This window comes from Macaca nemestrina, chromosome 16 (genome assembly GCF_043159975.1).
Source record: "Macaca nemestrina isolate mMacNem1 chromosome 16, mMacNem.hap1, whole genome shotgun sequence".
NCBI classification, from domain to species: domain Eukaryota; kingdom Metazoa; phylum Chordata; class Mammalia; order Primates; family Cercopithecidae; genus Macaca; species Macaca nemestrina.
Window position 1 is genome coordinate 15,515,653 of NC_092140.1, and position 21,610 is coordinate 15,537,262.

Below are 21,610 nucleotides of genomic sequence, written 5' to 3' on the forward strand. Positions count from 1 at the left end.
CTCCCCTTTGTCACGGGAATTTCCCTGAACCCACCCAGGTGGGCAGGGGGCTCCATCCCCTGCACAGGAATCCCATACGGGGAGGCGTCGGTTCACTCACAAAGTCACCTTTAAGCACTCAAGGCATGCAAATACTTTTTGCATACTTTATTCTTTGGAATAATTTTGCATATTGTTGCATATTTTATTCCTTTCTTGTTTTACAGTCTGTTCTTAATTATTCAGTGTCTACAATGAGCTAGGCTAAGCACTACTTTTTTACACATCGAAGTCTGGTGGGAAGATGATAAACAGCACCTCAGCCATATCATTAGCATCCATTAATTACCTTTTATGGACACAGTCACAAGCTAAGTACCGTGGGTATTCTAAAGATAAACAGGTAAAACATGCACTGCAGAGCTCGGGCTTATAATCTGGTTGAGGAAATAGACATACACTCACAGACATATACTCACGAAGACAGAGGCAACAGAAAGTAGGGTCATTTTTCTTGGTTTCTAGTGTCTATTTCTATTAAAATAACCACCTAATAATTCCTTTCTTTCCAGCCACCCACCCCACCAACTATTCCCCCTTTCCCAAGAAGCCATTCTACACACTACACTATAGTATCAACAAAGTTATTTTCCTAAAAACAACCATCTTTCCTCTCCAGATAGTCTACTCTTGTCTAATGACACCCTCAGCTTCTCACTCCCCTCTCGCTGTCTCTATCTGGCTCCAGGTCTCCACATGCGTGGCTCACTGTGGCTGAGTGCTTTGCCCACTTTCTTCACCTGGAAACTTCTATCATTGCTTTAAAACTCAGTTCAAATGTCACATCCCGGCCAGGCGTGGTGGCTCACACCTATAATCCCAGCACTTTGGGAGGCCAAGGTGGGTGAATCACCTGAGGTCAGGAGTTCGAGACCAGCCTGGCCAACATGGTGAAACCCTGCCTCTACTAAAAATTCAAAAATTAGCCAGGTGCCATGGCGTGTACCTGTAGTCCCGGCTACTCGGGAGGCTAAGGCAGGAGAATCACTTGAACCCAGGAGGTGGAGGTTGCAGTGAGTCGAGATCACACCACTGTACTCCAGCCTGGGTGAGAAGCGTGAAACTTAGTATCAAAAACGAAAACAAATGTCACATCCTGGCATCTGGTGCAGAGTACGTGTGCTGCTATCCCCTCTGTGCTCATTGCTGTCAAAGCCACACCGTGGTGGTTGAGCCCACGTGTGTGGAGAATGCATTGTGATGCCCTTAAAAAGCAGGAACCCAATCTCGAATGTCCCTTGCAGCTCAGTGCCTACCTAGGCACAATGCCTCACACAGAGTGGAGGTCAATATTGGCTGCTTAACAAGTGGACCACTCGGCCAGTATATTTATATGTGGCTGCATATTTAGTGTCAGAAGGACACAAGGGAATGAGATTTCCATGTGAGATGAAGTGGTTGAAAGAGAGGGAAGGCTTCTATCATGGAGAAGGTGAGAATTGAACTCAAGTTGGTCTCAAACATTGGATAATACTTGGAAAGAGATAGGAGACAGACAAGGAAAAGGCACTCCTGGGAAGTAGAATGGCATCCACAGAGTTACAGGACAGAAACATGATGGCACAGAGGAAAAAGAGTGAGAATCAGAGCCAGAGAGTTCAAGATGTATTTTAGAAATGATTTGAAGTCAGGCTCTAGAGCAGCGGTCCCCAACCTTTGTGGCACCAGGGACTTGTTCTGTGGAAGATGGCTTTTCCACAGATAAAGTGGAGGCAATGGTTGCGGGATGAAACGGTTCCACCTCAGATCATCAGGCATTAGATTCTCATAAGGAGCACACAACCTAGATCCCTCACATGCGCAGTTCCCAACAGGGTCCATGCTCCTATGAGAATCTAATGCTGCAGCTGATCTGACAGGGGGTGGAGCTCCGGCGTTGATGCTCGCCTGTTGCTCACCTCCTGCTGTGCAGCCCAGTTCCTGACAGGCCACAGACCACTGGTCCACCGCCCAGGGTCTGGGGACCCCTCCTTTAGAGGACTCCAAATGCCCAGCTGAAAAATACGGTCTTTACCCTGTAGGCAGCAGGAGTCACTGAGGGAAGACTAACAACACAACAACAACAACAATTTCAGAAAAATGAACCTGAAGACGGTACTATATATAACTAAAGAAAGAGGGTTGGGAGGGCAGAGGCTGGGGCATCCAATCACAAATCAACTGTCACAGTTCATGCTTGAAATGCCAATCTGGACAGCAGCAATGGAAATCAAAAGGTGATGCTATAAAATCTACTTTTGTGGAAAAACTAACCCAATGTTACAAATGGTTAGCTACCGAGAGGAGGAGGTAAAAGTCTAACACTGGGCCGGGCGTAGTGGCACAAGCCTGTAATCCCAGCACTTTGGGAGACCGAGGCGGGCAGATCACGAGGACAAGAGATCGAGACCATCCTGGCGAACACGGTGAAACCCCATCTCTACTAAAAATACAAAAAATTAGCCGGGCGTGATGGCAGGCGCCTGTAGTCCCAGCTACTCGGGAGGCTGAGGCAGGAGAATGGCGTGAACCCGGGAGGCGGAGCTTGTAGTGAGCCGACATCGCGCCACTGCACTCCTGCCTGGGTGACAGAGCGAGACTCCGTCTCAAAAAAAAAAAAAAAAAAAAAAAAAAAAGAAAAAGAAAAAGAAAAAGAAAAAAAAGGTCCAACACTGATGAGAAAGTTTGAAATCAGGGCAGAAGGGAGGAAGTAGGAGGGGGAGGGGGAGGTGTGAGTGTGCTTTGGAACGTTCCCTAGGGCTATAAAAGGACATCCTGTGGGCTTTCCTGTCTGGAAGCTGGAGCTGGGTCTGGGCTATGGGTTCAGGGTGAAAGCCGTGAGAATCAAGGGAAGGGGTTAAATGTGTAACCAAAAAAGCAAAATGAACCACCAGGCCCAATGGTGAGGGTCATGGAGAAAGAGGAGATGGGAAAAAGAGACCCCCAGGGGGCAGTTCTGGACAAAAGGGCACAGAAGGGGCACCAGAGAGCTATCTGGGGTGCGAGGAATAGAACTGTGGGCTGTGTCTCACTCACATTGGAGAAAAAGTCACCCTTTCTTTCTTTCTGGCCACCCACCCCTCCAACTATTCCCCCTTTCCCAAGAAGCCATTCTACCATTCCACACATTGTACTATAGTATCAACAAAGTTTTTCTTTTTTTCTATTAATTTTTTCTTATCTCATTTTATTATTATTTATTTTTGCAAAGGAGTCTCACCCTGTTCCAGGCTGGAGTGCAATGGCGCAATCTCAGCTCACTGCAACCTCTGCCTCCCAGGTTCAAGCGATTCTCCTGCCTCAGCCTCCCCAGTAGCTGGGATTACAGATGCCCACCACCATGCCTGGCTAATTTTTTTTTTTTTTTTTTAAAGTAGAGATGGGGTTTCACCATGTTAGCTAGGCTGGTCTCAAACTCCTGACTTCAAATGACCCAAGTGCTGGGATTACAGGTGTGAGCCACCACGCTGGCCCCTTCTCTTTTGAATGCCTGATTCCACAGGTCTGTTATATAAGTGCCTTTCTCACTTCTGCCTCAAATAAGCTTTTTCTAAGCATCTGTTTCTAATCTGTTTGGTTGTGTGATCTCTGCTTTGGTTCATTCACTCATTAGCCTTGAGGGATGAGACCAACCTGGTTAATCTAGAATCCCAGCCTAGTGCCCTTCACCGAAGTGGAAAAGATACCCTCAATATTGGGTCAATTAACCAAAGTGTGTGTGTGTGGAGGTGGTGGTGGGGGAGCAGTATATTCATTATGAAGTCAGTCGTATCCAAAATAATCTTCACAAGCCAGGCAAAATTACTTCTATTCCATATATGTTTTCTGTTCACTGTCTCATGGTTAAAAATAAATGCAATCTCCAGAGAAAGCTCTACCATCAGTCAAGTTGGCCCTCCCCCTTCCCAGTCCCTCCGTGCACTTTTCCTACTTTGGTGTGGCCCCTCCCCACCCACCCTCCTTCCCTGTACTTGCTCAGCAGGGACAGGCCCTGTGCATGGTCATTTACACTGGGCTTTAGCTGGGCTTGTCAAGCAGGCATGGATCTGGCTACGGTGTTGATGCCTATCCAGGGAGCCAGTGACGGCAGGAAGGAAGGGCTCTACTCTCCCACCTCACCCCAGCCTAAAGGTGCTCAGACCCTCCCTGCAAATATTTTCTCCTTGTCCTACCTAAGCAAAAAGCAAGACTCCTCATCCTCTGAACTGAACTCCTCTCTGTCTCTCTTGCCCAAGATCCCCAGATAAATATATATTCTGATTTTTAGCACCTTGGCATTTAAAAATTTAATTGAGTTAGTCATTAACAGATACTTGGTAGCTTAACTTCCTTTCTCTTTAGTTCTCAAATGATCTCATGTCTAGGTTATTTCTACTTCTGGATAATGATGCTTGAACAAAGTATGTCATACTTTCTTTTTGTTATCATACTTGCGTGCAGACTGTTGCTGTACATGGAAAGGTCTGTTTAATTCAACCATAAATCCAGCCAAGAGTTTTGAGTTGAGCATCCTAAGAACGCTAAGGGAACATCTCAGGAACGCTGGCAAGTCATAAATGGGTAACCACAATTGATGCTTGATAGCAAAACTGGTAAGCCCAGTAATGCAACGCCGTCTTCCAGATAAACAAATCCAACAAACCTAAAGGCCTCTAGTGTATAAATACTAACCTATGCTCTATTCTGAATTTCTCTCCATTAACTTCCTCTGACTTCTCAATTTCTTGAAGAATAGTCAAAATAAAAACTACTATTTCTTTCCTTGTGATACCTATTACTAAAATGATGATTCTAGACCTTAAAGTTAAAAGCTGCTGCAAAACTGCTTTATTAGTTAGCTCTATTTGAAAAGTTACTTTTAAGAAGTAACAACAACAACAAAAAACCAAGATTTTTAACTGCCAGAGAAAAGGTAAAAAACTAGAGTTGTCTTGTCATAGTATCCTGACTTATAAGGACTTCCTCTTGGAATTCACCCAAAAGCAATAAGCAGTACACTAAAAAATGCAAATTCCATCCCTGAGGAAACTGGAAGACATCTGTAGCCCCGAAACCAGAAAATGTAAGAAAGATGTGCCAAGCTGCAGTGAAGGTCAGAAAGAAGGGAAGGAAAATGCTTGGAGAGGCTGCTCATGGCTGTAGATCTCAGATAAAAATGGCGGAGCCTCAAATAAACAACAAACCAGTCATAACTTTCTTGGACAGGGACAGGTGTGCAGATTCACGGTAACAGCTTCCCTGGGCACAGTGTGATTGATATGGAATGAGAAACCATACAGGCAAGCCATATTTGTAAGCAGCAGTCTGTTGCTGAGGCAAGATGAAAAAGAGACTGCATTAGACACACCACCAAGGTTCACTGCCAAAGTTTCAGCAAGTAAGGGAATAGCAAAGGTTGAAAGGATTACACACACACACACACACACACACACACACACACACAACCTCAAGTCATGAAAATTCCTATTAGTATGGGACACGGCTCTGTCTGCTGGCCCACTAAGGCTCCTGCAAAGAGCTACTTCATACCTACTAACCAAAAAACAAACAAAAAAGCCTTTACAAAGATGGTGCAAGAAAAAAGAAAAATGACAGATGAACATCCAAAGAAATGTTACATGCAACAGATTAAAGCTTTGTCCAAACATATTGTTATAAATTAATAAAACTTCATGAAATAAAACTGATTCAATAGACAAAAACATAAAAGAATTTACAAGAGTTCAGGGAAGCTATGGGAAGACATTAGCAGGAAATAAAGAATGAGGGTGGCAGACCTCAGGAGGACAAAATGGAAGAATGAAAATATCACCAAAATACAGGCCAAATGGGAAGCAGCCAAAAGGAAATGTGCACTGGTGAAAATAGGAGGGACCTGATGGGAAAGATTGAGAAAAGCAACCAACAGATTTAAAACACAGAACTGGCGGGGCACAGTGGCTCACGCCTGTAATCCCAACATTTTGGGAGGCCAAGGCAGGCGGATCACAAGGTCAGGAGATCGAGACCACCCTGGCTAACATGGTGAAACCCCGTCTCTACTAAAAATACAAAAATTAGCAGGGCATGGTGTCGGGCGCCTGTAGTCCTAGCTACTCGGGAGGCTGAGGCAGGAGAATGGCATGAACCCGGGAGGTGGGGCTTGCAGTGAGCCGAGATTGCACCAATGCACTCCAGCCTGGGCGACAGAGCGAGACTCCGTCTAAAAAAAAACACAGAGAACTGACAGATATGGAAGACAGAGAGATATGATCCAACATACCCACAATCGGTATCCCTAAGGAAACAAAAACCAAATAATAGAACAAGAAAAAAAAAGTTTAAGACATAATTCAGGAAAACATTTTAGAAATTGAAGATACTTGTCCATAATAAATGAAGATATCCTATTCCAGGGATAACTACCATAAAATGATTGCCACAAAGATAATTTGACAACTCATTTCCTGAGTCATCACTGGTCCTCAAACTTTAGGAAGGAATCATTTGGGCAGCTAGACAAAAAGTTCAAATAAAGTATGAGGGGACAAAATTTTAGAATTGTCCACAGCAACATTCAAGGCTTAAATGCCAAAAACGTCCTCAAAGAATTGTAACAGAATCAAAACTTTAAACACAAGCAAACTTTCATTCAATTATAATAGCCAAATATTTTTTTCTTTATTTTTTTTAGATAGGGTCTCACTCTGTCACCTAGGCTGGAATGCAATGGCATGATCATAGCTCACTGTAACCTCGAGCTCCTGGGCTCAAGCAGTCCTCCTGCCTCAGCCTCCCAAGTAGCTGAGACTGCACATATGCACCACCACCACCACCAGTTAGTATGTACAGAGTCTTGCTATGTTGCCCAGGCTAGTCTTGCACTCCTACCCTCAAGCAATCTTCCTGCCTTGGCCTCCCAAAGTGCTGGGACTACAGGCATAAAGCCACCACATGCAGCCCACAGCCAAACATTTTAAATAGGTGAGAATTCAGAAGAATGTTAGCCAATCCCTTCTCAAAAAAACTACTAAACTTCAGCAAGACAAAATGTAAGTGGTGAAAGAATGAAAAACAGTTATTAGTAAACTTTACATCCATTTATACTTTAAGAGAAAGAAAAAAATAATTGTAACAGCCACAGAATATGATATAACTCCTGACAATGGAGAAATAATGCAGCTAAAAAACTGGCAGGGAAAGGAGTAGAAATGGTGAGAGGCACTGTAAGTCAGCCATTACCTCATGTTTTAAAACTGATAATAGGAAGATTTTAAATCTGCATACGACATAAAGATGGTGAAGCACATGGAAAGATGTTCAACATCATTAAGCATTAGGAAATGTAAATTACACACACAATAAGATATTTCACACCCACTGTAATGGCTATAATGAAAAAGACAGACAATAACGTGTTATCAAGAATGTGGAGAATCTACATGTGAGGGCCATCTGGCTGTGACATCTGTCACCCCATTGATCGTCAGGGTTCACTGGGCTGGGGGTGATTGCCAGGGTTGATCTGGCTAACCTGGCTCACTAGGCAGATGTTCCTTTCCTCCCTCACCACTCCATGTGTGTCCCTCCCAAAACTGTGCTTGGTCCAAGAGGACGACCATCCCCGATAGAGGAGGGCCGGTTTTCGGTCACGGGTAAATGAGTAGCCGCGCTCCCCTGCTAGAACTTGCAAACAAGCTCTCAAGAATGTGCAAAATCGGAAATTCATATACTGCAGGTTGCTGGAAGGAATATAAAATACTGCGAAAACTTTAAAAAGCATTTTGGCAGTTTCTTAAAATTTTAATCATAAGTTTGGCATGAAACCCAGCAAACCCTTCTCCTGGTGAACCTGCAATTCCACTCCTAGGTGTCTTCCCAGGGCAAATGGAAACATATGTCTGCACAGAAGTACATGCAGATGTCCACAGCCAAAACAGAGTCAACAAGTGGATAACCCAATAACCCAAATAGTCATCAACTGGTGAGTGAATAAACCAAATACAATCTATCCATACCTGGGAATACTGTTCTGCCACAAAAAGACACAAAATGCTGACACACACCACATAAATGGACCTCGCAAACATTTTGCTGAGTGACAAGGGCCACAGGCAAAAGACACCATAAACCTATGACCCTATTAAATGTAATATCCAGCAAAAGCTTTATCAGGAGGACAAATATCCAGAAAGTAGTTGCCTGGGGCTGGGATTAGGAGCTGGATCAACAGCCAAGGAATTGTGGTCTTTTTGGGGAGACAGAAATGTTCTGAAACTGGACTGCGGTGATAGTCACACAACTCTGTCAACTGACTAAAAACCTTTGAATTGTACACCTGAAACAGGTCAAAGTTATGATTTGTGATTACACCTCCATAAATCTAAAAATGTCTATGTGTCCATGAATATTCCTGTGAACACAAAGAGCCTCTCTGGAAGCAGAGGGAGGTAACTGGAAGGAGAGCTGACTCCAGTGAGGTGGCCAGCCTGACCTGGGACAAAAGCAAGGAAGGCTGGGGACTGGCTTTTCATCAGATGCTCTTTCAGACATTTTTAATTTTGTACCATATACCTATATGTTTAATTAAGAAGGAATTTGGGCCAGGGGCAGTGGCTCATGCCTGTAATCCCAACATTTTGGGAGGCTGAGGCAGGAGGATCACTTGAGGCCAGCAGTTTGAGATCAGTCTAGGCAACATAGCAAAACCCCGTCTCTACAAACAATTTAAAAATTACCCAGACATGGTGGTAAGCACCTGTGGTCCCAGCTACTTGCAGTGCTGAGGCAAGAGGATCACTTGAGCCCAGAAATTTGTGGCTGCAATGAGCTATGATTGTGCCACTGCACTCCAACCTGGGCAACAAAGCAAGACCCTCTTAAAAAAGAAAAAAAAAGTAATTAAGAAGGCTATGTTTAATTAAGGAGTAATTAAACAATATTTAATTTAATCTACTAAAAGCACACACTCCTACCAACTACTCCTGCCCTGTTGAGAGCATAAATCGAGTGAGATGAAATCACAGTGAAGAGGAACTACTTTCAATCAAGCCGGGTAGATGAAAGGAAACTTTTTGCAAGTTTGTTTCCCCTCTTCCAGTTTTAAATACAAGCAACTGAAAAAATTCCAGGTGAAGAAAAATTCATAGGAACGTGTTATTCAAAGAAGAAGTCCAAGTGGCAGAGCTGCAGGAAGCCAAAGGGCTGGGTTCTGAGTCCTCCAAGCACTTCTGTGGCCCATGTAGAGAACAAAGAAGTGTGGATGTGCCATTGAGTGAGGGCAAAACATCAAGTGTCAGACACCTAGGAAAGCAAAAGGCAAAGGGCATGTGATCAATCTCCAACAGCTCCATACATCTGGCTCTGCTCTTAGGAGCCGGAAGCTGTCACAAAGCCACCTTGTGCCTCTGTCCAGGGGAGCCACATGCCAGGAGCTGGCCCCAGGGGAAGGCAGGTTGGAGATAAACTGGAAAGGCTGCCAGCCCGGACCTCCTCAAGAGCAAAGCAGCTCAGTTTGACGTCTCACAAGGAGTTAGATAAGGGGTTTTGAGAAAGTTCAACAACAGCTATCTGTGCGGATAGATTTGCTTATTTCCAAAAGTCTGTGAGCAAGAGAAACAACTACAGATCAACTGTTTTACATCAACCAGACACTTCAAACAGAGGAGAAACTGTTCGGCCTGTTTGATCATTTGGGAAAAGGAGACCAGGCTATTAACTGTCTACAAGTAGGATGCCCCTATTTCAACAAGAAAGCAAGGAAATGAGAATTAACTGCAGAGCTAAAGATTCTCGCTTCACTGTTCCTTCTTGGCAACCATATTTTTAACAAAATTTTTTTAATTAAGTAGGTTATCTTAAATAACCCTGACAAGTCTCTGAAAAATAAGGAAAACTCAGAGCAACAGCCTGCTGTTCTGTTTCTTCCTGCTAAAATACCATCGTTTGGTTTTTTTTTTTTTTTTTTTTTTAGACGGAGTCTTGCTCTGTGGCCTGGTCTGGAGTGCAGTGGCCGGATCTCAGCTCACTGCAAGCTCCACCTCCCGGGTTCACGCCATTCTCCTGCCTCAGCCTCCCGAGTAGCTGGGACTACAGGCGCCTGCCACCTCGCCCGGCTAGTTTTTTGTATTTTTAGTCGAGACGGAGTTTCACCGTGTTAGCCAGGATGGTCTCGATCTCCTGACCTCGTGATCTGCCCATCTCGGCCTCCCAAAGTGCTGGGATTACAAGCTTGAGCCACCGCGCCCGGTCCTAAAATACCATCTTTGAGTTGGCTAACGGGTACAAAAATACAGCAGGGAAATTATAGTTAACAATAATGTGTTATCTATTTCAAAAGAGCTAGAAGAGAATTGGAATGTCCCCAAGAAAAGAGACGATGGCTATACCAATTACTCTGATTTGATCATTACACATTGTATACATGTATCAAAATATCACATGTACCTCCAAAATATATACAACTATGAATCTCAATTTTAAAAAGATAAAAGATGGGAGAGAAAAATAAAACACATATTCAAAAGAAAAAAAACACTTCTCTCTAGCCAGTCCCAATGTCACCTCCCCCAGAAAGACGTTCCTGATCCAATCATTTAGGAAAAAAATACTCACTTCATCTTCCCTGAGGTGTTGTTTGCATTTAGCTTCTACTTCACAGGCTTTACAGGCCTTTCTCCTCTTTTCCAAGGTGCCAGCTAGATTACAAGTCCCGAGGGCAGGCGTCTCCCTTACCTGGGAGCCTGACATCACTTTTTTTGTGTAAGTGTGAGAGACAGCCCTAGTCTCAACTTAGGAACCGTGAGAACATCAGGCCAGTCACTTATCCACCCCGGAAGTCATTCTCCTTACCTAAAAGATGGAGAAAAAGCCTACTCTCTACTGCAGTGCTTCTTAAAATGTGCCCACCAATCAGCCTCCACATCACCTGAGAAATACAAATTCTTCACCTCGGCCCAGCCCAGCCCCACTGAATCACAAAGGGGATGGCGGGGGCGGTGGAGGTTGCATTCCAGGTGATTCTGATGCAGGCTCTGGTCTGAGCAGCACTGCTCCAGCTCCACTTCTGAGGCTCTCGGTGAAGATGAGCTAAAAGGACAGTTGTAAAACCATCAGACACAAACCAAGCACTTACTAGGTTAGGTAACTTCCCCAAGAAAAGAGGGACACTCTGCCATGTTCTGCACATGCGCCAGAGGTCATGAGTGCCTGCTTTTTTCAACACCTCCTCGCAAGAAAAAGTGGCATGCCTTTTCCAATCAATTTTTAATTTCTACTCCAACCTTATTCTAAAAACGATCTAAGTCAATACTTTGGCTTTGCACTTTCACTGATTTGGTAGAGCACATATCCTCCATTAAACAGATATGCAAAGACAAAAATGTGTAGAACAGAAGTGGAGATGAAAATTACCAGAAGAGAAGGCTTTTTTATCTCCAGAAAAATCAGGAAACCGGAAAAAAATCTCCAGTCATTCCTATTCTAATGATGTCAATTTCTCAATGATTCTGAGAGTACGAACTTTAAACTTTAGCTCACTCCTCATTCTACCTCTAAGGAAAAGGTCAGGGTAAATTAAATGTAAGGAAGATGGCCACCAGCTTCCAGCCCCTCTGAATTCCCACACTAACAAGGTCCCTGCAATGTAAACAGAGGCGTACTTTTTAGTCTGCAGCCAACCTCACTCGACTTAACACACATCATTCTCTTCACTGACTAAAGAAAATCTCTCTAATCGACACCAGTCAGCCTCTCCAAATATTTGTAGAAAGCACCCAACCCTTGCCTGGCCCATAATGAGGACGCAGTGAATTACTGGCTTTGCTTACTCAATGGCTTTGAAAATAACAAACCCAATGTTGAAAGTATGCTATCATTCAAAAGTCACCATAATCGAGATCATCACCATTAACAAACATTTATGAGGGCCTATTATGCTTCAGCAACTACATTTCACACCGTATAGGACAGAAAGCAATAATGTGGCACAATATCGTTTTGTCTTTATGGGATGCATAATCTATCAGGCAAGAGAAAAGGTAATTCAGAGATGAGTGTTGAAGGCAACATGTTTACTTCTGATAATAGGTACTAAATGAATTTTAAAAGCCTCAGAAATAAGGATGCCACCTCACTGAGGAACTGAGACATCAACTAGTCCCTGAAAAAAGGTTCTTAAATAGTAGTGACGGCAGGTGGCATGGTGTGGGTAGGACACACGTTTGTGCAACCGGTGGTATTTACTAAGCATTCACAGTGTACCAAAAGCTGTGCCAATAGTGGATCCGACTAATAGAACTGCGAAAACAGAAAAGAAAATGAAATACGCAGGTGACAGGCAGCTTTTGGTCTGCCTGAAATAGCTCACAGCTGCCTCAAATTCCTGGGCTCAAGTAATCATCCAGCCTCAGACTCCCGAGTAGCTGGCCAGGCGCGGTGGCTCACGCCTGTAATCTCAGCACTTTGGGAGGCCAAGACAGGCAGATCACGAGGTCAGGAGATCGAGACCATCCTGGCTAAATAGTGAAACCCCATCTCTACTAAAAAATACAAAAAATTAGCCAGGCGTGGTGGCAGGCGCCTGTAGACCCAACTACTCAGGAGGCTGAGGCAGGAGAACGGCGTGAACCTGGGAGGAGGAGCTTGCAGTGAGCCGAGATCATGCCACTGCACTCAGCCTGGGCTACAGGGCGAGACTCCGTCTCAAAAAAAAAAAAAAAAAAAAATTAAGGAAGTTTTTAGTAAAAACTTATCCTACCCTCTACCATTTTCCACTGAAGTTTTGGACATTCTGAAAATGATGCTTAAGAAATACATGCCAGGCCCGGCGCGGTGGCTCAAGCCTGTAATCTCCACACTTTGGGAGGCTGAGACGGGCGGATCACAAGGTCAGGAGATCGAGACCATCCTGGCTAACATGGTGAAACCCCGTCTCTACTAAAAAATACAAAAAACTAGCCGGGCGAGGTGGCGGGCGCCTGTAGTCCCAGCTACTCGGGAGGCTGAGGCAGGAGAATGGCGTAAACCTGGGAGGCGGAGTTTGCAGTGAGCTGAGATCCGGCCACTGCACTCCAGCCTGGGCAACAGAGCAAGACTCCGTCTCAAAAAAAAAAAAAAAAGAAAGAAATACATGCCAAAATTTAAATGTGCCCTGCATCCTGTGTAATCGTCCACAGACATCTATTCTGGAATGAATAACATCATCTTTTTTACTTTTTATTTTTAAATGGAGTTTCGCTCTTATTGCCCAGGCCAGAGTGCAGTGGCACGACCTCGGCTCACTGCAACCTCCGCCCTCCCGGGTTCAAGTAATTCTCCTGCCTCAGCCTCCCAAGTAGCTGGGATTACAGGCATGCGCCACCACGCCTGGCTAATTTTGTATTTTTAGTAGAGACAGGGTTTCTCCATGTTGGTCAGGCTGGTCTTGAACTCCTGCCTGGGCCTCCCAAAGTGCTGGGATCACAGGCGTGAGCCACCGTGCCCAGCCAACATCATCATCTTATACAACTTTATGAAAAAGGAAGCCATTTCCTAAAGCTTACCAAATTCAGTAAATTAGAAATGACAGGGCTTCCTTCAAGGTGGGAAAAGGAAAGCAATTTCTATTAAGCCATTAAAAAAGCAGACTATACAATTTTCTAACAGTTTCAATATTCTTCAAGAAATAAACTATGCAATATTATTATAAGCCAAAGGATACTATAAAATACAACAGATGTGTAAAGGGTACCCTGTCCTGGAATACTTCAACTACAATTAATGATTAATGACAATAGTGAAATGTCAAGGAAAAAAAGTATGTAATAAAATAGTGAAACTCCTTGTGGGAAAATGAGAATGTTTAAATGTCAGCCTGGTTGACAAGGCATTTAATTAAACAATGTCTACTAAAGAAATTAATGATTACGAACAGCACATTGTTGCTGCAGATTGCTGAAAGGGAGGAAAAATTACTTAGGCGCTATCAGGTTGACCACCAGACTGGAGTCATTCTGCAGCACGACAAAAAGAAAAATCACTAGCCAAGAGAGGCCTGGTTCTCATCTTAACTTTTGACATTTTGAGTGTATTGTAAAATTAACTTCCTCTTTCCTGGATTTTAGGTTTCTCATTCCTGGAATGTGAAAACACAGTAAGTATTATTATTTTAATTTAGCCAGCACTTACGTAGCACTTTCTCCATGGCAGGTACTGTTCTCAGAGCTTTATAAATTCTAACTCAATCCTCACAACTGCCATTAGACGGATACTACTACCCTGACCCCTTTTTACAGATGAGGAAACTGAGGCACAAGAGATTAACTTGCCCACAGTCACCCAGCTCGTAAGTGGCAGACATGGGACCAGATGCAGACAGGCTGGTGCCAGAGTGCTTGGTCTCAACTCCCATGCCAAGGGCTCTCTTGTACATGATGATTTCTAAAGCCATCACCCTCTCTACCATCCAGCGACTTTATGATTCAGTCATTTTAGATGCAATCACAAAGTCTCCCCAAACCTCTCACCTGTTTGAGCATAAAAGTGCCAGTCAAGCTGCTGGGCAAATCACTAAGCTACTGAGGATGCCTATGGCAAAAACCTATCACATCATCAAAATGTGTACTGGAACTATTACTAGGCCTATAAAGAGGTCTAGTAATAGGTCTTGGAGACAGTGTCTTGCTCTGTCACCCAAGCTGGAGTGCAGTGATATGATCACAGCTCACTGCAGCCTCCACCTCCCAGGCTCAAATGATCCTCTCACCTCAGTCTCCTGAGTAGCTGGGACTACAGGTATGTACCACCACGTCCAGCGAATTTTTTAAAATTTTTGTAGAGACAGAGTCTCACTGTGTTGCCCAGGCTGGTCTCGAACTTCTGGGGCAGTGATCCTTCCATCTTGGCTTCCCAAAGTGCTGGGATTACAAGTGTGAGTCACCACGCCTGGCCGGTAGTCTTTTTATGGATCCAAATTATGAAAGTTTTAAATGTCTTAAAACACTTCTCCCTCCCATTAGCAAGGATTTATAGAAAATGCTCTATTGACCCAGTGGATCAGAGAATATACTGAGTGCCCACAAAAGAAAGGCACCATGGCACCCACTGCCCTCCCTTCCCTGTGCAATCAGAAAGGTGCTCCAACAATGCTCCGGATGCCCCCCCGAAGTCTGGGTTAGAACTAAACACACTCAGAGCACACGCAAACTCACTGCCCTTAAATAAATGTAGTTTAAAACTGCAGAGCTTCCAGAAATACTGAGACACACACACAGTAGACACTAGCAGGCAAAAACAAAACAAACAAAAAAACAGCCCAGGGGGAATATATATATTCCCCAAAGCAAATACTCAGTTCCCATGTAAATCACAGCTTGGTTCAAACAGGCAGATCCAGGATCATCCTTAGGTGCACATCACAAAAGGGAGAAAGGACAGTGGAATGGAATTGAGGACTAAGTCCCAGGTCACTTTCCAGCCAAAAGGACAGGCCACGGTCTGAAATGAAACATCCAAGCACCGTGTCTCTATTTCTGTAACTGTTGAGAAACACAAGTTTTTCACTCAAATCATTTCGCTTTCCCACAAAGTGCTGTTACATAATAAGAAGGGCCAGTCTTGAAGAGCTTATTTGCATCATTTAACACTCGCGATTCTACACAATGACCCTATGGCGTAGGTACCTGAAGAAGAAAGCTTTACTTGGAGCGTCTGCGAAAAACAAGAAAGCTGGGAAGGGGCAGGGAAGGCCAAGCACATTCTGAATAAAAACTCTGCAGAAAATCAGACGGTGTTTAATTTTTGAAAACTTCCTCTCTGTTCAGTAGATACCAGCCACTGATGGTTACATACACTAGGAACACTTTAAAATTAGGAGATGCTGATCTCTCACATTATGAATTTCTAAATCCTAGAAAGAAAGGCTTGGAGAGCTTCTGAATATGGAGAAGTTCCATTTAAGGACCAGGTCGCCCTTGTTGATGTATCAAAATATTAGACTCTAAACTGAGACTTAACTCTCAAATGTGTTTTACTCTAAAATAATCTGTCCACAAAAATAAAATTCTAAGTAATAAATTGTTATTTTCCCACCGTGGGAATCACTAACCCATTTATGCCTGAGGTTGCAATTTTTTGAATTGGAAAATCAGACCTTGGCGATGACTTTGAACAGTAGGATATAAATAACTTCCACATGCTTCGCGTTCCAATAATGGAACACTGGGCATATAATGTGAAATGTATTCTATGAAAAGAAATTTTTAAAAATAGGGGCCAGGCACGGTGGCTCACACCTGTAATCCCAGCACTTTGGGAGGCCCAGGTGGGTGGATCACAAGGTCAGGAGTTCAAGACCAGCCTGGCCAATATGGTGAAACACTGTCCCTACTAAAAATACAAAACTTAGCCAGGCATGGTGGCACACGCCTGTAATCCCAGCTACTTGGGAGGCTAAGGCAGAAGAATCGCTTGAACCCAGGAGACAGATATTGCAGTGAGCTTAGATCGTGTCACTGCACTCCAGCCTGGGCGACAGAGTAAGACTCTATCTCAAAAAAAAAAAAAAAAGGAAGAGTCTGGCTGTCTGGTAATTGGCAACCATAATTATTGGAAGACAAGGGCTGGCAACATGGCATCTTACTTGTGAATGGTTGCTGATACACCCTGCTGGGGTTCGCATGTGTGACACATATACAACTTGTGGCTTAGAAGAGGTACTGAAAAAACACAGACATCCCATTAAATCTACTTCACTTGATAAAACACCAACTCAAAATTAGACGGACGAAATTCTTTATTACTTGTACAAGCAAATTTATCTGGCTTCTTCACTTTTCTCGTCAATTTAAAACACCTGCCTATAATCATTGATTTTTTTTTTTTTTTTTTCTTAAAATGGCCCAGGAAATTTTTCTGGAGATCATCTTTTTGAAAGTTGAATAACAAGTCAGCCAGGTACGGTGACTCACACTTGTAATCCCAGCACTTTGGGAGGCTATGGCGGGTGGATCACCTGAAGTCAGGAGTTTGAGACTGGCCTGGCCAACATGGTAAAACCCTGTCTCTACTAAAAATACAAAAAAATTAGCCAGGTGTGGTGGCAGCTGCCTGTAATCCCAGCGACTCTAAAGGCTGAAGCGGGAGAATCCCTTGAACCTGGGAGGCGGAGGTTGCAGTGAGCTGAAATCACGCCACTGCACTCCAGTCTGGGAGACAGAGTAAGACTCCATCTCAAAAAAAAAAAAGTAACAGTCAATGTTACATTGCCGGGGTTGATGGCAATGTGATTCAACACACGCAGAAATCAATGTGGACCAATACCATAAATACCTATAATTTGTCACTTATGGGAATTTGGCTTTGGGAAATCATCCCAAGGAATAAAAAGGCTATAAACACAACTGCGTTCCTTGTAGTGTTACTAACGTCAACTCAAAACAACTAAAGAAAGGTTAACCAAACTATAGCATATCTGCTGCCTGGAACAGTATACACTCAAAAATCACAAACATGAAGACTGTGAAACACAGACGACTCAATTTGTTATGATGTTAAATTAAAAAAAAAATTTTTTTTAATTGTTTCTGCACAATGAGTAGGAAAACACAGTGTCTGGATGTCAGATGCAAAGAATTTGACTTGTTGGGGTTTCAGGACTACAAGTAGTTTTTCTCTAAAATTTATTTATGTACTTATTTAATTTATTTAAGACAGAGTCTTGCTCTGTCATCCAGGCTGGAGTGCAGTGGCGTGATCTCGGCTCACTGCAACCTCTGCCTCCTGGGTTCGGGTGATTCTCCTGCTTCAGCCTCCTGAGTAGCTGAGATTACAGGCAAGTGCCACCATGCCCAGCTAATTTTTGTATTTTCAGTAGAGACGGGGTTTTTCCATGTTGGCCAAGTTGGTCTCGAACTCCTAAACTCAAGTGATCTGCCCGCCTCAGCCTCCCAAAGTGCTGGGATTACAGGCATGAGCCACTGTACCCGGCCAAATTTATTTAACTAAGAGGTTGGTCTTATTGCTATATTACAGGAAGGAAAAAAAGAAATATTGAAAATAAAATGAAGAAGCATAGTCTCCCAGAATGCTTTCATAATTGAGATGAAATTCACATTGGTAGTCTATAGATTATGAACAGGTTTATATATTTACTCTCATATTAATGAATACTTCATACCCCAAAGCATTTTCCACTATTACATGGTGGAAGAATTCTCAAGTCAACCCTAGAAAGCCTATTTCACCACAATGAAGCTTAACAACACTATGAACCAGATCTAACTGCTATTTAGTTTCATTTCTGTTGAAAAGTATATTCTGAAGCCCAGTTCAACATCCCCAATGATCATTTCGCCCAGTCAGAGACTCCTAAGGTTGCTCTTTGATGTTAAGAACACAGGCAGTGTTCTCAAAGGTTAGTACGGTCAAGGGTTCTACGGGTTGAAGCTCCTGGAAATTGGAAAAACAGGCACCATTCTGGGGAACCTAGCAGCACCAGAGGTCACCACGACAGCCGGGGCAGGCCCGGGAGTTGCCTTAATGCCTCCAGCAGTGTCGGGCAAGACAGGAAAGGTCCTGGCCGTGTTGCGTGTCAACTCTGCTTTTAGGAAGGATTGGGCATAGGTGGGCACGGGGCCAGGAGCAGGACCAGGGGAGGTGATAAGATGCAGTGTCCATACATCCAGAGCACTTGTAATTGGTATTCTGGAGTCAAGGACTACCTATGTCACCGTTTATTTTAAAAAAGAAAATCGTGGAAACGATCGTTCATAGATCTACTTGAAATATCATATGAGGCTAGGCATGTTGGCTCATGCCTGTAATCCAAGCACTCTGGGAGGCCAAGCGGAGAGGATCACTTGAGGCCAGAAGTTCAAGATCAGCCTTGGCAACATAGCAAGACCCTGTCTCTCAAAAAAAAAAAAAAAAAAAAAAAAACTTAAAAAGCTGGGCATGGTGGCATGCACCTATAGTCCTAGCTTCTCAGGATGCTGAGGTGGGAGGATGGATTGAGACCAGGAGCTGAGACTGCAGTGAGCTGTGATTGCACTAGTGCACTCCAGCCTCGGTAATAGAGCGAGACCCTGTCTCTAAAGATAATAAAAAATAAGTAAATAAAAAGAAATATCATCTGATGCTTATTACCCATTTCCCAGCTGGGAAGGAAAGGGACCTGGCAAATTTCCTATCAGTCAACCTTGATTTTGCTTCTAATAAGTTTGGAAGATAGCAGAGAGCACAAAATAAACATACACAGAGTTAAAGACTTTGAGGTGGGAGCTTCCTCAAACACTGATTTATAATGAATGTATCTCTAGAAACAATAGCCTGAGAGAGAGGGAATTTTTCAGAGTTTGCCATTTACCCTGGTAGTGTGGAGGTACAACACAGGAATAAAGTTCGTTGTAAAAGGTTTGCACCATAATTGTTCCTATATTGATGCAAAAAAACCATGTAGAAAAGGAGAAAATTGTAAAATATTTTTAAAAGGAAATGACAAAGAAGTGGGGATCTCTTTAATCCCACCACCATTAAAATTTTTCAGCAGATCAGCTCAAAAAGAGAAAAGTTAATATAAAGCCATTACAGACAGGGTCAAGAGAACCAAAGGTGCAGGGACGAGGGGGAGGGACAGTGGCAACTGGCCAAGAACAGAAGACAAGGGCAAACTTCGGTCACTAAATACAGACATTTCTAGTAAAGGAAACACGGTATAATTTGAAGACAGAGAACTTACATGAAAAAGGTAAAAATTTTTTAAATAAGCAGTAAAAAAGAATTTTTAATTAAGTTTTTCAACAAGAAGAGCCAACCCAAAAGGCTTTGGTTAACAGAAATCACAAATCTCAACTGTTGCTCCTGAAATTGTGAGAATACACTATCTAGATCTGAAATCTTTCCTGGGGAACTGAAAATAAAAATGCAAAACAGATTTATTACATTATGCCTCAAACTAGTTTTAAAATTGAAAATTCAACGATGCCTGACTTGAGAAGGTTCTATAATATGCATAGCAACAATAAGTAAATATTCTCCCTCTCAAATACGTATTTAATTTGAATACATATTGGGTTGGTTAGGGAGTTTCTATTCCTCCAATTTACACAATCTGGTTAACTAATTTATCATATACTCAAATCCCTTTCTGTTCTGCTCATTTTAATACCAGGTTTCTTAACAGAATCTTTAATGATTCTCTCATCATCAAAAGCTATTCTTGGTCAGGTGCGGTGGCTCACGCTTGTAATCCCAGCACTTGGGGAGACCGAGGCGGGCGGATCACGAGGTCAGGAGATCGAGACCATCCTGGCTAACACGGTGAAACCCCATCTCTACTAAAAAAAATACAAAAAAAAATTAGCCGGGCATGGTGGCAGGCACCTATAGTCCCAACTACTCAAAAACCAAAAAAACAAACAACAATAAAAAAGCTGTTCTTGTCTGCTTGTTACAATGACCAAAGTATGGCACAAAAAATGAAAAAAAAATCTTCTGTGAACTTGGCCTGAAAGAGTCCATGGTAATTTAGGTAGACGAAGAACATTCATTTAGGAATGCATTCTAAATTAAAGGCCTTAAAAATATTTTAAGTGCTTTTCCTGTACTGCTTTAAGATGACCAAAAAAAAAAGAAAGTACTCATTTCTGACCACAGCCTTAAGAAATCTGCCCCAGTTGCCTTACGTACTTGAAGCCCTGCAAAGGGGCATGGGTTCATGTTCTTGGCCACTGGGCACATCTGGCTCTTCCTCCTTGTTAAGGAGTACACTCCCACCGGCCAGCACCCATCAGGCAACCCCAATCCAGGCCATTCACTGGGGACATCATGGGAAGTGGCCTGCATCACACGACAGGAAGAGAAGGAAACGCACTCTCCTGCCCTGAGGCATGTCTGAGACCTGCAGAGCTGGCGAGCCTCCATGGGCCTTATCGGTTTGCCACCAACTTGGAGTTGTAACCTCAGAAACATCCTGGGTCCAGGGCCAAAGACTGCCCTCAGCACACATAAGGTCAGTCGGTGTCAATGAGAGAAAGGAGACTGGGCCCATGTGGTGAGCCTTGGATGTGCAGGACATGCGTTTCACGCCCCAAACACTTCTGAAGGAGGACTTCACAGGGATGTCTCAAGGAAGGAGGGTCCCTCAGAGTGCAGGGGGTGTGGACACCACAGACTCCGCCTTCCTTAGAGCCACAGTGAGGCCCACAGGGGACCCGCAGGTCAGCCTGGGCAGCCCAGGAAGCAGTCAAGGCACAAGGGCACTACTTTAAGCCTTAAGACATCTTAGCCTCTCCTTTGTATCTAGAAAACTTCTTTTTTTTTGAGACAGAGTCTCGCCCTGTCACCCAGGCTGGAGTGTAATGGTGTGATCTCCGCTCACTGCAACCTCCACCTCCAGGGTTCAAGTGATTCTCCCGCCTCAGCCTCCCAAGTAGCTGGGATTACAGGCACACACCACCACACCTGGCTAATTTTTTTTAGTAGAGACAGGGTTTCACCAATGTTGGCCGGGCTGGTCTCAAACTCCTGACCTCGTGATCCGCCCACCTCGGCCTCCCAAAGTGCTGGGATTACAGGTGTGAGCCACCGCACCCAGCCTGAAACTTCTTTCTTTTAACAAATATTTATGAAGGCTTCT

The 21,610-nt window shown here is 43.6% G+C and overlaps 1 protein-coding gene across 3 annotated transcripts in view; it reads right to left on the reverse strand.

Annotated features, from left to right (window-relative positions):
* Window positions 1–21,610, reverse strand: part of LOC105477658 (FERM, ARH/RhoGEF and pleckstrin domain protein 1) — a 306,384-nt gene that overhangs the window by 239,290 nt on the left and 45,484 nt on the right. The gene's annotated exons all lie outside the window — the stretch shown is intronic.